The following is a 15,622-nucleotide window of genomic DNA, read 5'->3' on the forward strand; positions in this document are numbered from 1 at the left end:
AGCCCTTATTCAGGAGATGGACTAGATGGCAAAAAAACAAAGAAAATTTTTTACCTTTAACCCTTCTGATTGCTATATGAGAAAAATAGTCATTTGGTTCTGATAGAACACTCCCATTTTATGAGGCATAAATCTGTTTGGTTTTACTGTCTCCTTCTGATAGGGGTAAATTCTTTAAGAAAGTGTAGATTACTACTTTCTAGTGAAGTTAAATATATACTTTTCTTTGCAGAAAATGGGTATAGATTTTGCCTTTCACTGGTGCAATCCACAGGAGATGGTTCAAAGAGGAAAAAGCAACGAAATACCCCACTGTTTTCCCTTCAGAGCTTCCAGTAAGTGATCTTTTGAATTAGAGGTGAGACCAGTAGGCTTGAAGACAGCTCAGGCTCCAGATCACGTGCTTGATTGTCTAAAGAATTCAGATTGATATTTAGAGATTTAGTAATCTGGAGGCCTAAAATGAGGGCTAGTTCTTAGGAGTCCCTAGAACCATATGCATAAAAGATATTTATTGCTATACTTTGTCATAGTCAACCTTCTCATTTATTAGATGTGTATGTTGCTTTGTAATACTATGCTGTTAGCTGTTTAGAGAGGAGCCTATGTATGTTCTTACTGCATCCTCAGTGCCTACTTTTGTCTCCAGGCTGTGCACTATTAGATAGTCCTGGGACAGAAAGAAATAACGCTTAACAAGCTCTGTGTGAACATCTCAAGCTAATCACAGCATGAAAGAACTGACCAGTCGTTTGACTTGGAGTCTTCAGTTCAGTTCTAGCTCCACTGTGGTTTTGTCAGGCAGCTTAGGATATACTTGAATTAGCTTTACAAGAGTTAATGCAAGCGCTTGAAGCATCTTGTGTCCTTCCTTCTCCTAAGGGCATATTGACCTGCACCAGCTTCCATACTGCTGCAGCTACACTGCTGCTCATGGTACCAATGGGGTACAAAAAAAGCTAGCTCAGGCAACCCTGGGCTCCACTGCAGTCTGCATCCTAGGCATGTATTGCCTGCTTCTAAAATAAGGGTAAGAAGAACAGCAGAGGTTTTGTGAGGATAAATATATGAGTGATTATGAGATCCAAGGTTATGCTGAGCCATAAGCCTGCCTAGACAGAATAGAAGGAGATGCAGTCCTGCAGAGCGGGAGTGTACAATATTGTTGATGCAGTGGCCTTCCTTTTTGATGCTGCTCCTGGCTAATAGCATTTAAGCTGCTGACATTTGAATCAATAACTAGTTATCCCTTTTCAGAATGGAGATCATTCGATAATGGAAATGACAATGAAACCTAAGGTGGACTCATCTGGCAAAATGAAAGCATTCTTGTCAGTGGCATTAGCAGAGATTTCAGAACTCTTTCCGCTGTCTTCAAAGTTTCTGCTCCTGTTCTCAAAAGGCAGTTAGTCTTTTCCTGGGTGCTCTGCTTAAATGCTGACAGGACTTTTTAGCTGTCAGGCTTGATTATCTTATCTGTTCAGAGCACTTTATCAAGCTGTCTGATTCACATGAAGAAGGTAAATAAATTAAAACCTCGTAACACGTAGACTTCCCTACCAAAGAGCATGCCCCTGATGCCATATACTGGACTCCAGCACCTAATGATTTCAAATTTGTTTGTTTTAGAAAAGGAAAAAATAACCACTGGATTAAAAAGTGTCCAGTGAAAAGATCATGATGTACCCCCAGCATGTACCCACTGAAATCAGTGGAAGTCTCCCTCTGGCTTTGTGGGACTTCTACAGAGTCCATATGGATCACATAGTCATTCCTGTATTTACAGTTTAAGTTAAAGCTAGGGCCGTAGTAATTTCCAAAAGGGTAGGAAGGGACTGTCAATATTGCAAACAAGCGTGCAAATATTTGTTGCAACTGAAGGCCTGTTTCTGCTGAAGTCAGTTAGAAAGGGGAGCAGAACAATGGAATGAAATGTATGAAGATATCGTTGTGACTTTCAGTGGATACAGTATCAGCTTGCAGAGGCAGTTAAAGTACTTTTTCTGGGTACTGTTGGAACAGCATCAGATTTTTAATACACAAAGCTAAAGAGGATGGAAAAACTTAAAGTATCTTGATGTTTTAGGATGCTTTACTACATGCATTTCAATTTCTTCCTAACAAGTTTGGCTCATTTTTCTGAAGCTTTAAATAGCTAAAAAATGGCTTTCCTATGTTGCCCTGATATTCTATTATATTCTGTTCTTTCTTTCTGGCATGTATGATATAGTGTAATGACATCACATCCATTAAATCTGTCTCTCTTGCTTTCAGAAACTTGTTTAAGGTTAACTGAGGCACAGGGGTTCTATTTCATGCATTTGATGCTGTTTAAACTGCAGAGCTCTAATTCATAATGCCTTTAAAACAATAAAAGAATAACCAGTAAATGGGTCACTGAAGTTGAGACAAGGCTTCTGCACTAACAATACTCTATATGTTATATATGACTGAAGCACTTTTCATTTCCTGAACTCTTCATATTGCCAGGGAATACAATCCATACCTTGTTCTCTTAACATAACTTTGCTGTTTTAATGAAGGCTGCTGATTTGGCAATAAGTAAATTAAATTTAATATTAATACCCATGTTAACTACCTGAGAAATGACACCTACAGTACTTCTCATCATTAATCTTTTCTTAAGCAGATGATGAACTGGGGTGAACATTACATATATATGAATAAATATACATACATACTGCACACATATACGAACATAATCCCAAGAAATATAACAATATGAGAAGACTGATTAAGTGTAATGCTGCCATAAAATTACTGCATATAGTTCATTACATTTCTCCATATCTCCATGTATGGAGATAGCCAAAATGGACTAGCCAAAACTTGAAAATTACAGCATTGTCCAGCTGAAAGTTCCACAGAGAATGAACCAGCTCTTAAATAACATATTAAAATAAGCTATTGTACATACTAAAACTAATTTGAAAATGTCAATTGGAGATCATATCATTTATGAGCTTCAGACAGGTAATTATACAGTGTAAACCACGAGACGGAGATGGTTGCTTTCCAAGCTGTTGTCTAGGATTTGTTGTACTCAAGTAGTAGCCATGATGCTCCCCCGGCTCAAAGCCGGATATGCTCCAGATATGACTGCTTTTTCTCTAGCATGCAAGAAAAAGAGGCTGTCCTTGAATACTGAGGTAGTAACATCTGGAGATGCTTTGTTCTTACCTTTGGCAGCAAAATCTAGATGAAATGCACCCACAATGCCCAGATGTTCCAACAACAGCTGAAAATGTCCATGATGGACCAACATGGCAAGGCATGATGTTTACATAGCTACATTATATAAACCCAAGAACAGGTTAAATAATGTCCTTCTATGCAATCACTCTACAACCAGAGTTACCTTTCCTCTCACTCCAGCCTGTCACATCCCAATCAACACTGGATGGGATGTGATCCCAATCAACAGCCTTTAGATAGAGGCACCTACAAGCAACTTCTGGGTGTTGATTAAGGCTGATCTAAGAATCATTGGAAAGGCTAAACTTTGAGCTATGCTTAATCTGTCTGTAATACAAAAAGAGAAACAATTGACCCACTGCAAAAGCCTGCGTGTGTGTGTGTATTTGCATGTCGTGACTGGGAAGAAGAAAAGGATTTGTTACGCTAGAGTATCCTCTCTGCCCTAGGAAGATCTTTCTTGCAGTGTCAGTGATGATAGACTCCATCCTTGGAGTTTTTCAAGACCTGCTTGCACAAAAACCTCAAGCAATCTTGTCTGAGCTCGTAGCTGAGCCTGCTTTAAGCAGGAGTTTGGATAAGAGACCCCCTGAGCTCCCTCTCTTCCAACAACCTCAATTCTGTGATCCTAAAGCTATAGCTGGATACCTACAGAGTGTCACCAGAAATTACTGTGCTGCACTGGAGAATGTATTTGTTTCTTTGTAGCCTTGCTTTTCTAGTTTTTGGGGGGTTTGGAAGGGGGCTGTTATTTGTTTGTTGGTGGTGTTTTGTTTTGTTTCTTTTTAATTTTTGTTGCTTTTTCCCCCAGAAACTAGCAAGTAAGTACATTTCTACAAAAATTTTACATAACTTTTAGTCTCACCTGGCTTTCCATCACAATTGCAGAGTCATTCATTTAAAATCCTTCTCTTACTGAAAAGTAGCCCTAAAAATATTTGTTTAATAATGATTCATTAATGTCCTATCTTTTCCTTCATATTTTAACCCTGATTTTATTTTTCTTGTTTTTCTCTCCATTTTGCTGGTTAAATAAAAATAATAGCCTGTGTAGTGGGAATAAAATTGAAATTAAAAATAATTTCTATTTAAAAAGCTTTTAAAATCCTCCAAATTTGTAGGAAAAACACAATTAAATGAAAAATGTACAAGTTATTGTTGTGGTTTTTTCTTCCCAGCCAGCTTTTTTCTTCAGAAATGGGCATGAATCATGGTAAGTTTTTTAATAGTAGTAATCAGAAGGCTTTGCAACTGAAACCAGTCAAATTATGGCTTCTAAATGTAGACTTTTTTTGTTAAATGTTTAGTATAGCCATTCAGGGAAACATAATGTTGTTTTATGCTAACTAGCACAGATTGAAAGTATTTTTCAGTCTCGATGTTGACTTGTCTAAGAACCTTTGTTTATATTGTATCCTATTTATGCAAGAAAATGAACTTCATTTTAAAGCTGGTATCTCTGAAATAGAGGATAATTTGCACTGCATGGATTCTGTCTGCAATATCAGCTAAGTTTGCAAAGAAAACTAGTGTAAAAACAGTAATGTTCAAACAGCCATATCTCTATTCTATACTGATATAATTCTATGCATTAGAGTTGTGACAATTTACCTAAACATTATACCAGTGTAAGTTTTGATAACTCATAGTGGAATTACGTCTGTTAAGTCTCCAGATCAAGTTACCTTTTTTTTTTTTTTTCATAAATGCTAAATATCACTTATGTCATTGGGGCTGCTTGCTGCCTTTCCATTTGTGCTAAAAATTAGGACACAAGCACCACATTCAAGAAGCTGGTCCTAAAAATCTATTAAAAAATTCTTCCTCTGGGCCAGTTCCAGAGGAAGTGAGTTCCTCACAGCCCTAGTGAATGGGATTTGCTCTGTGATTCTTGAAACAGACCACAGTTTGAAGACAGACTTACGAAGGGATTGACTGATCCAGTGTGAAATAGTAGGTGTTTGAATGATACATCATTTTTCTCAACGAACAAAAAATCTACCAACCAGGGAATAACTATGTGACATATTATTGAGGGCGTTTGTGCTTTGGGGTACAATGCACATTGATCGATACCAGGTGCACATCTGCCCATCTATATTGAAAATGTCACATGACTTTGTCCCATGACTTAGAGGCAGAGTTTGTGATTGGAAGAGTAAAATCTAAGAGAAGTTCTTCTACTTCATGGGTGCATGACTACATCACTGATTATTTTCATTATTTTACAGAAAGGATTTATTCTTTTAACAGAACTTTCTTGCACATAGTACTAGAGTATTGCACAATAGAGAGTGCCCTTTCTTGCATTTTTCACACATTCGCAATGGATTTAACTATAGTAGTATATTAAATAGAGGTGGGATACAGACTTAGGCAATGGCATCCAAATTGCCCAGGAAGCTTAACTATTATTAGCATGCTCCTTGGCACAGTTTTCAACTGGATCATCTAATACTTTACCAGACAATTGTCAAATAAGGTTTGGAAGATAGTTTGGACAAGGACTGTTCCCAGTAAATAGTTTGGACAATAGCTGTGCGAGAGAAGAGAGTGTGGCTGTCCTTTGCTATTAACCAGTAGGTTCTGTGCCTTATGTCATTTGTTGAAAGTTTATGGATGAATAAAAATATAAACCCAAGTCGTCTAAGTCTTTGGCAAGTGTCCTAGCTGCTGGGTGATCCTTTTTTTTTTGGCTTGTGGTGGCTCCATATAGCAGGTTTTCTCTGTTTTTACAGGCCTAAATATACAGTCATTTACTCCTGGAATTAGTCATTGAGTCTCTGAATAATCATCTCTCAGTCAATGTGTGTGTGTTCTGTCTGAACAGCACTTACAGGATTTAATGAATGGACTGTGAAGTCCTTGGGACACAGATTTTTTCTTATTTTTGTTTTCATTTTATCAGGTTAATTTCCTCATAATTTCAGTTAGTCCCCAAGAATACAGGTGCTCTGTAAGCCTGAAAATACATTCCGCACTATTCACTCTTACTTTTGAGTATTTCCGATGCAACCAGATTGAAATGTGCCTCTCATATTCTGAGTGGCCTGGCTTCCTAACATTTTTTAAAGGGTCATTCACTTCAGTGAGGGTTTGCAACTGAATGAAAAATTCACTATGTTTGATTTTTACATTCTCACATGCTAAAAGGAGAGTGATACACAAAATTATTTCCTTCTTAGAACTTAAAAATTACCATGCCAAGATTGAATTACATGATGAAGAGATGCATCTTATCCATATGAAACATATACGTGCTATCTGATATTAGTATGCTGATATGAAGCCAGGAAGATTTTCAGCAGTCCTCAGCATCTAGATCTGGATGAGTTTCAAGACATGGTTATCTCCAGTCTAACACTGTGGTGAAGTAAACCAGATTGCTAAACACTTTTAAGAGTTGATATCTCCCCCTCTTAATGGGAGTAGGTGGATGAACACATTTGGAAATCTAGTCCACTGCTGTACTGGGAGGAGACTGGAAGATTGGATGTTTTCAAACACAGATATATTTGTTAATACCCTGGAATTGCACAAAGCCGTCTCATTATTTGTGTATATTTCAAACATCTGTGTTGCAGAAAGATTGTGGTGCTCCCAAAAGGCCAGGTATTACTTCCAAAACTAGAGGTGAAAAGCAGTGATTCTGTTAGCTACCATCAGTGGTCTCATTTGCCACCAATTACTGTTTAACTTCATAAATCTTTAGGGATTTTATGAGTAGAGCTCATGCAGCTTTGAAACTGTGGTGAGTTTTTTTTTAAATCTGATTATTCACAGCTTGCTAATTTGTAATTGGACTTTTACAACTCAAAAACCTCCAGATTTCAGAAAAACTAATTTATTTTTTCTTGGTTTAATTGTGGTATTCACACTCAAAACTGTGGAGTGAGATTGCTTCTAGTGGGTTGTATGCAGTGTTCTGGAACTAATAAAATATATTATTGATTGCTTAATGAAAAGCACCACGTTCATACAGATTTACTGTGGCTGAGGATGGATACAACAGCTACTTCTTATTCTGTTTTGAGGATCACCTGCCATTTTACTTGGGTGTATTGCTGCATATCAAGTGTGCTTTTAAATTAAGTTATGGTTGCCTACAGGGCACTATGTTGGGTGGCTCCATTAAGGTACCCTTATACTTTTCCTACCATGCAGTGCTACCCGTTGCTTTTAATTTAGCTTAAGATCATCAAAATTAATTATGATAGAGTGTATTAAAAGTTGAAATAGCAAATCAAAGAGTTTTATTAAGTGCCCTTTAGATTTTCTTATGTGTTTAGTGGTTTTAGCTTTTTATTTGCTCATCACTGCCTGATTCATCATGATTGCTATAAGAAGGACGGGTAAAGTGGAACAGAAATGCCTGACTATGGTGTGAATAACTACGACTCTTTCAGTTCCTACCTGGGCTTGATATCCCTACCAGGGGAAATAAATGCACAACTGTTCCAGCAATGAGGGTGGCAACTTGTACTTGTAGTTGCCCCTCCTCTGTTGGGGTGTTTGGTTTGTGCATCTTGGCGACAAAGCAGTGGCTGTACATCAGGCATACAATAACGCTGCCGGTCCTCCTCCATCATCCCAATGGCAAAAATTCCAGGGTGTTAGTGGCACGTCCCAACAACCGTCACTGCACTGTGATGGGTCTTGTAGTGGGGAATGAAGTCCCACACTAGCTGCCGGACATGACACGGTGTGACCACTGCACTGAGTGGTTGGGGCAGGATTTATTGGGATTTTTCAGTTCACAATTGGTAGGGGCTGGTGGAGACCTATCCAGTCATCTCCTTATGTGGGCCTGCTTCTGTACTGTGACGGTTGATGTCCCAGGGTACAGACCCTGTGAGGTCTCCTAGGCATAAAGTCCTGCTGGGATCCTAATTTGTTTGGTACCCAAATGGACCGTTAATTCTGTGGTTCTAGTCCACACCATATAAACCTTTAGCCTCCCTTTAAAGCAGAGCAAAATTTTTCACACAGATGCTTGAGTTTGCTCAGTCCTCTACATCTGCTGCATCTCTGTCTGTGTCAAACTACCTGGCTGCTAAGGATGGAGGGACTTGGGGTAGTTGGATACATCTGCAACTGGAGAATAATATCTGGCATTCATTAGTGACGTTGGATGTACAAAGATACACGCATAAGGGATTGTAACATCCACGGCGGATTCCAAACCTAATGACATTGTCATCAATATGGTCTCAGGCAGACAGGCCAGCTACCCAAACTCAACCTGGAAAAGATGTCACATGGGGTTCAGCAAATAACTATCATTTATTCATCTTTCTTCTGTTACAAAGTCATAGATTTTTAAGTGAAAAGACATTATAGCCACCTATAACCACCTTCAACCCTAACCTATCTAACCCATTACATTACATTAACTCAGGTAATACATTCAATACACATACTATACTCATTGATATGTAGATGAGCATACCCCTCTTAACCATACTCTACTTTCAGAGGATTAATAGTTTAATGATCAACAGAATAACCCCAATGCTAGAACCATTCCTTTGATATACCATACATAACAATTCCTGCTAAACATGGCAGTGCTCGAACACATACCTTGAATGGACTCAGGTCAAATCAGCTCCTCATTTCTAGATGTACCTACAGCCAATGTACCAGGTGACCTATTAGTTGTACTTCTCACGTGAAATTAGCAACCTGCTGCATATAAGATCCTGTATGCACTAATTCAAAACCATTCATTCCCCCTAAACTCCTTGCAAAACTTGTGCTTTTGTATCTCTGGTTCCTATGTCAGGGCCAGCATACTACAAGTCAAAGAATCCATCAATTTCTTTAACAAATCACAATTCTTTTGGGGTAAAAGATGACATCAGAAGAAGCCTTACATAAATGATACAATGCTGGGTGATTGTAATATCCCTTTTGATCCAAAAGTTAATTCTTCTCACGGTTTCAAATCCTCCCTTTGCTTCTAGTCAAATTTTGTTTGGATCCACTTTGGATCCTGTTATACCTTTTCCTGCCAGATTAAACTCCTACTTACTATCGGAAATATTTTTTTTCCATGTAACCAGTGTGCAAATTATCACCAGGTCATTTGACAGATCAACCAAATAGGTTGTGCTTTTTCCGTCTCTCACAGTGAGGCATATTTTGAAGACTTCATCATTGCATCTTTCCAGAATGGCTTCCAATTCCTTGGTATCCTTTTAGAATTATAGGTATTAATTCTGGACACAGAATTACAGTAATGGCGTCATTAATGCTGCCTTACCATTTTTATCATTTTCCCTTTCTTGCAAATCAATTAAGGATCATGTTAGCTCACTGAAGGAAATCAGGTTCATCTGGTCATCTACTCTTACAGTAATTTGTTATCAATCTTGAGACAGAATCATTGCACTCAACAATAGCTTTTCTCATCTTACAAATATTCCTTGTTTCTACATAGAAGACTTTGCACTTGGCTGCCTTAAAACCTATGTTTGGATCTGAACTGACCTCTCCAAGCGATCCAAGTCTCTCTGTACAACTGACCTGTTGTCTGTATTATTTACCATTCCACCAATAGGTCACACCCAGTCCTCTGATTAATTGAAAGTAAAAGGAAATAGATTTTTTTTTTCTATATAAATTAGTTTAATGCATGAGGCCATGACCCAAAGCCCATTAGACTCACTGAAAGAATTTCTATTGAATTCAGGCAGTTTAAGATTGGGTTCTGAGTCAGTTGCAGTTCTGTTATTTTAGAAATTGTCCTGGCTCCAGGACTGAGTAGAATACATTATAGGCTTTCCTGACAGCTACAGAATTAATTTTGCTTGGTCTGGCCTATTTTTTTTCTATTTTTTTTTCTTTTCCCTAGCAAAGAACAGCTGAACTATCCAAGCAGTATGGGGTCAACAGCTGGCTTCAGAGCTCACACTGGAATTAAAAATAATTTTCAGTAGCTTAAAAAGCTAATAGTCTGTGCATCCATTTTCTGGAAGTATCAACATGCAAGGTCTTAATGTGATCTGTATTTTCTTAAAGAGTAAAGCTGTTTGTTCAATTATTTTTCCTTAGTGATAGTAATAAAAGGCTTGATTTGATAATCCGGAGTGAAAATTCATGCGTGTTGTGCATTTTGTGGAAAACTACAAAATTTCCTATTTTCATTCAAATGTGGGATGTATTTTTTAAAACACTGAATAATCTTATTACATATTTTATAATCTTAAAATGCTGAATAATGCAAGTTATCCTTGTTTCAAGTATCTCTAGGAATATAATTATTAATCCTTAATAGATGGAAAATCTTTTTATAAAGAAAAGAATAAACTTCATTCAGGTTTCCTGAACCTCAGTTTCCAAGAGGACATGGAATGTATTTCATTTGAATCTGTCTTGCCTATATGAGTTACAAACTATTTTTTTCAATGACTGTTCCTTAGTGTTTTTATGGGTAGCATCTAATGTAGTACATCCCTGATCTCAGTTTAGATTAAGGCACCAGTATAATAACTAATAATAATTTTTCAATCGAAAATAAGATGTTACAGAAATAAAAAGGGATTACTTTAAGGTGAACACTCTTCAGCATTGGCTTGAAGCCATCTTCAGTGGTCAACTACAGAAAGATTTATTGGTCAGATGACTTTCATATGTCCAGCACAAATTAAAATCCCAATCTTGGAAATTTGTTTAACAATAAATCTGAATTTAAGAATCATAGCAACCTGCCTCAGGCCACAAGATATCCTTTCATTTTTTCCCCAAAATCATAAGTTCAAAACCCCTTTACTGTGTTTTTTTTTTATTGCTATTAAAGACAGTACCTACAATTTTCTCTCTCCCAGTCGCTAGAGACAGAAATTTATTTGCTAATTGTTGCCTGTATGCTTTGGCACACAAGGCCGTATCTTTCAATACCAAAATAGTTGAGTAAGCTAATTACGCTGATCCTAAAAGATTCAATGCCTGTAGGCTTTCTTTGGTGCATTGTGTATTTATATCAGAAATGAAGCTTGTCTTGTCTGCTTGCTGTGCTGTGCGTGGGTTCTTAACCTCCTGCTAAGATCCTAGCTATTGATTTGGGTTGGCTCTCTCGGTAGGTGCCTGGCATGATGCATGGTGCCTTATTTCTCACAAAGCGTTAAATACCTGCTTCTGCAAATTGGGGCTTTTGCTAGTACTTTAAGATGGTCACCAAAAGCACATCTTTACTGGTTAACTGAGAGTACTGCCTTAATATAGGGACCTAAAATCTGGAAATTGCTGGTGGCATGCAGTAACTTAAGCAATGACAACAGATGTTCTGCCCTTTGCTGAAAATTGGGCAGACAGCATCCTGCCAGGCAGCTGATAGTTTATTGCCAGTGGATTTTAGTGAAACTTGTTCTTTCCCTCAAATGGTTTTTAATTTTTTTCTGAAAGAAGATTTACATATCAAGGAGTAACTAAGTTTTGCTTCTGGTCCTATATAATAAATTCAATATATAGGTATTGCTGTGTGAGCCGTTCTATTGCACTGATCATTTGCGCTTCATCAGCTATGTTTTTATTTGGACATTCCCAAAGTCTGCTATGAAGGTATAAGGGGAGACAGTGAGACTGTGCTTTTTTTTTTTTTTCCTGTGTTTTTTGAGAGTGTTCAGATGTAAGAAAAGAGAAGTGACAGCTGTAGTGACAGTGTTGGTTGCTGTTCAAAAGTTTCACTGGGCAGCTTCAACAGGTTTCATCATGGCTGAAATAGCCAGTTAGGCAGTAAAACTAAGGAAAGAGAACCAGGCAGATGATTGTCAGAAATGTGCTCCTGGCTAAGTGACAGAGACCCACGCTGACAAGCACGCAAACTCGTGCGTAACTACTTGTGTGAGCAGCGTTGCTGAAAGTAAGGGAAGATCTGAAAAGGAAAGATATTCCTACAAATATATTTTTTCAGGCTTTGAGCCTTCAGTCTACAGAATAGTTTGGCTTTTACTACGCAGCTTTACAAAACACTTCAGAAAGTATTGATGTAGCAGAGGCAGGAATATGAGTAATCTAGCAATATAGACTCTTACAGCTCACATTTGTATGACTCATAAGATTCACGCTATGAAAAGTAGGAGAAGCTTTAATGCGAGGAATAATGCAAACATATTAGTTTCGTTTATTTTTTCCTTCAATAACTTTGAATGACGAAATATTTCCCCGTTCTATTCTATATTTTAGGGAGGAAAAGTAATTTAGAGCTCCACCTTCGCTGCTCTGCTTAGCGAGGACCAAGGACAAACGCAGAAAATCCTGGAGACGACTTTGTTGCAGGTTGCAAGTAGCCACTAGGAGGAGCTGACTGCCTTGAAGAGGAGGCAGGGGATTGATTTACTAACAATTCCAATAAAAAGTGTTAATAAAATGAGTTCAGTACTAAAAGTAGTGCTAAGCTAAGATAAAGTTGAAGTATTTATATATTATTTACAATGGTTACATAATAACTTGTGGGATAAATGCTCTGTTTAATACTAATGTACTTCCAGGCAGGGAAGACATTCAAGGGCCTGATTTCAAAACAAAACTCAGAATGCTGTTCTCTCCTAAAAGATAAGTTCTGAGTCATGTCAGTTCCTTAGAAAGAAATGTCCTGTATTTTATGCACCAGTGTGACACAGATAAAATACCTGATTGAATGATTGAATGGAAAAAAAAAAAAAAAGGAAAATATCTCAGTTCTGTATATGGTTAAATATCAGTGGCTTTGTGGCCTTGTTCATGAGCATGGCTCTTGGACAAAACAGCTTCTGTTTTCCTGTAATAGCCTTTTTTGCTTCATTATAATCTCTTTACATATTTAGTACCATAAATAAAATAGTGGCATAGAAGAGAAATATAAATAAAACACTGGCATAGAGGGGATATGCCAAAAGTGATCTCTCAACTTGTTTCTTAATATCAGTGCCATAGTTAAAAGAAAACTCTGTTCAGCGACAGACTGGAAGGGAAGAAGGAGCAACTGCTGCATACCTCCCCAGACTGGCAAACACACATACTCACGCTGGGAAAGTTACAAACGGGATTGCTCTTAATTTTCGTCAGTTGAGGCTTTCTTTCTCTCCTCCTTCACAGGGAACTTATTGCTTATGAAAGATGCCAGAATGATGCTGCAGACCTCTCATTAAAAGGTGTTTTGGAAAAGGTTGCGTATTTGAACCAGAGAGCCAGCACCATGAACAAAGTATGAGGTATTGTTCTTCTACCCTAATTTACAAGACTGGGAGTGAAGAGGGGTGTTTGGCCTATGATAATAATCACTTATATTTGGTCTGGCAAAGTACACTTCAGGGCACATGCATTCTGGAAATAATGTCTTTTCTTGTTTAAAGAAGGAAGGAGAAAATTTGATTTAGAAAAGTAAATATGAAATATAATTTTTTTTTTCCTTTCTCTAATTTTATGAGAGATTTGAAATCAGAAATATTGCAGCTGCCAAACTGTAGCCCAAGAAACTCGGTCAAACAAGGTTCATTTTAGAGATCTGGAAAAAGAAGGAAGGGAAGCAGAGAATCCTAGATTCTCTAAAGGCAAATTTCAGTGAGGATGGAGATGATTGCAATGAAAAATGGAATATTCTTCTTTTGATAGAAAATAGTAATAACCGGGGTAAAAAGGGACAACATGAGCTGACCATCTGCGTTCAACAAAAAGATATTTTTCCATATTCAGAAGTACATTGCAGTGAGAAGGAATCTTTTCCACACAAATGTAATTAGTATGGGCACCAGAAACCTGTCTCAAGTTAGTTTACAAACAAGGAAAAAACCCAACAGTAATGACAAAGTTAGAGATGGTTTCAAAGCAGCCCTTTGCTCCATGAGGAGGCAAGTTGCTGCCGATCAGTGGAATACTGTTTTTAAGCAGGAATGGTCTCTGCTGCCGCTTAGTTCATGCAGAATGTTATCATCTGCCTGTCACAGGTTGCCCTGTGATTTCAATATTGACTTAAGGGTAGGCTAAGGAGAATTGGAAACTGCTGCCTTTCACAGAGGCAAGTTCTTGATTTGGGGGGAAGAAACAAATTCTGCAATCAGGGAGTTCAAAATGCCAGGGAAACAAGGGTCTAGATTTTGCAAAGAGACAAGTATCTGCATTCAGAGCTTGGTGGAATCTTCTTTGAGGCAGGGTGTTACTTTTGAGGAGTCAAAAAAAGAAAAAGAGAAAACCCAGATGGGGGCTGTCAGGTTCTGCTTGGTTGTCCGCTCAGCTGAGGTGCTGCCTTTCACAGATAAGTATCTCGATGTGCCTAGACCTTGCCAAACTCAGGCTGGGTAAACCAAGGAAAGTAGCCTTTTCAAGATTTTGCCACATTGAAAATTTAGATGTATGATCTCACAGTTTTGATTAAATTACCATGTCAGAGGAGCTGGTATGTGGAATCTAGTTCCTGTCACTATGCAGGATCTTTTAACTGTGAAGGGCATTGATCATTACCTTTCACTCTCGCTAAGGTCAGGAGTTCATATAGCATAGCTGCCTTTTGCTCATGCATCTCTTTTGGTGGGAGGGATCCCCACTCCTTGATGAACTGCTGTTGCAACAAGAGCTGGCAGCTATGGAGTACTGCCTGTGGGCGGCAGAGGGTCTTAAACCACTCATAATACTGAATCCTAATGAGTTTACTCAGATATTCTCAATTGCTTCACCACTGGCAATATCGGGAAGCTGAAAGTAAAAGGATGCTGATACTGCGTACTGTCCCATATTGACTATTTCACCTATGAACTCCAACTGTCTAGAAGAGTTCTTTACACAGACATTCCACTAGAAAATCAAATAAAATCAAATATCCAGAATTAACATTTTTGAAAGGAGAAAAGGAACAGACTATTTTTCTATTGGTGTTTCTCAGAAAGCAGACTGTTCAGTCCTACATGGTGGGGCTTTATACTCATGCTAAGTTGGTTAAACGAACAGATACATTATGGGCAAAAGTGATGGCTGGCCTAGTACCAAAATTATTTTTTCATTGTGAGATCTGGGGAGAAGTGGCATTGATAAAACATGATGCACGAGAATATATCTGCCACCAAGAACACAAGATTTCCACCCATTTAGTCATCTGACCTGACACAAGGATACAGATTTAAGATACTTAAACATACGTCTACAGGGCCATTTTAGCTCCCTCTCCTGTAAGATCTTGTGTTGCATCTGCCATTATTGCGGGGAAGTATCAAAACCCCCAGACTCTAAAATGTCACTTAGCCTCTGTGGAATCTCCCCTATTAGAACTCCAGTAAGGTGCTCTCTTGGACCAAGTGGTGAGTTGTTGGCAGGTGAACATCAATGAGTCTGGCTGTACTGGCCAGTGTATATTTGCCATCTCTGGCTGCCCCCATGGACAATCTGGCAGATCAGAAGACAGCTGGGACACCTCAATCGCCCGAGACCAAAGTGG

General features: G+C 38.2%; 1 long non-coding RNA gene across 1 annotated transcript; it reads left to right on the plus strand.

Moving 5' to 3' along the window:
* Nucleotides 1–229: 229 nt before the first annotated feature.
* On the plus strand, nucleotides 230–12,551 carry LOC141738243 (uncharacterized). Its single transcript, XR_012585346.1, has 3 exons — nucleotides 230–335; nucleotides 4,395–4,429; nucleotides 12,403–12,551. It is a non-coding gene; the product is annotated as an uncharacterized LOC141738243 (long non-coding RNA).
* Nucleotides 12,552–15,622: the final 3,071 nt, after the last annotated feature.

The sequence above is a fragment of the Larus michahellis genome, chromosome 2 (genome assembly GCF_964199755.1).
Source record: "Larus michahellis chromosome 2, bLarMic1.1, whole genome shotgun sequence".
Classification (NCBI taxonomy): domain Eukaryota; kingdom Metazoa; phylum Chordata; class Aves; order Charadriiformes; family Laridae; genus Larus; species Larus michahellis.